The following is a 623-nucleotide window of genomic DNA, read 5'->3' as shown; positions in this document are numbered from 1 at the left end:
ACTTAAAGAACTGTCTTTAGTTAGGTGTTTATTTCTAAAAGCTATAGGATGTTTCCGCCCGGTTTCAAACAGGGGACCTTACGCGTGTGAGGCAAACGTGATAACCACTACACTACGGAAACCTCACTTCGTATTCTTGTGATAACCACTACACTACTGAAACCTCGCTTCTAAAGTATTCTTGTAATTTTCGGAAAATCTTGCAACGTGATAGACGAGGATACTTAAAGTTCTACTTGATGTTTCAAGAAAAACGTAGCCATAAGATATTTTGACCTCAAACTCATTTTCAATATCTGACCTAAAATATTTATTTGAAGTAAATGTTTGCTTTAATTCTTCCAGGGGAAATTAGTAGTTGGATTTCTGTAGTGCAAGTGGTTATCACATTTGCTTTATACATGAAAGGTCCTTCAAAAACAGCGGGAAACAAAACACACTTTTCAAAATCACTTGATATCTTAGCAAAAGGCAATCTGGCCAGACAAAGTTTTCAATAAAGACACATGCGCTGGCAAAAGCTGTGAACTGTCATCTCTCTTCTGTTTTGTGTGCTTGTCATCGTTTTGGAACCTGATACCCTGTCTGATCGACTATTTTTAGTGAGATTCTCATTTAAAAAA

The 623-nt window shown here is 36.6% G+C and overlaps 1 non-coding gene across 1 annotated transcript; it reads right to left on the bottom strand.

Moving 5' to 3' along the window:
• Positions 1-49: 49 nt before the first annotated feature.
• trnav-cac (transfer RNA valine (anticodon CAC)) lies at positions 50-122 on the bottom strand. Its single transcript has one exon. It is a non-coding gene; the product is annotated as a tRNA-Val (tRNA).
• Between the last annotated feature and the right edge of the window lie 501 nt (positions 123-623).

This window comes from Sinocyclocheilus rhinocerous, unplaced genomic scaffold (genome assembly GCF_001515625.1).
Source record: "Sinocyclocheilus rhinocerous isolate Xijiao unplaced genomic scaffold, SAMN03320098_v1.1 scaffold20853, whole genome shotgun sequence".
Classification (NCBI taxonomy): domain Eukaryota; kingdom Metazoa; phylum Chordata; class Actinopteri; order Cypriniformes; family Cyprinidae; genus Sinocyclocheilus; species Sinocyclocheilus rhinocerous.
This window is presented reverse-complemented; position numbering and strand designations above follow the sequence as displayed.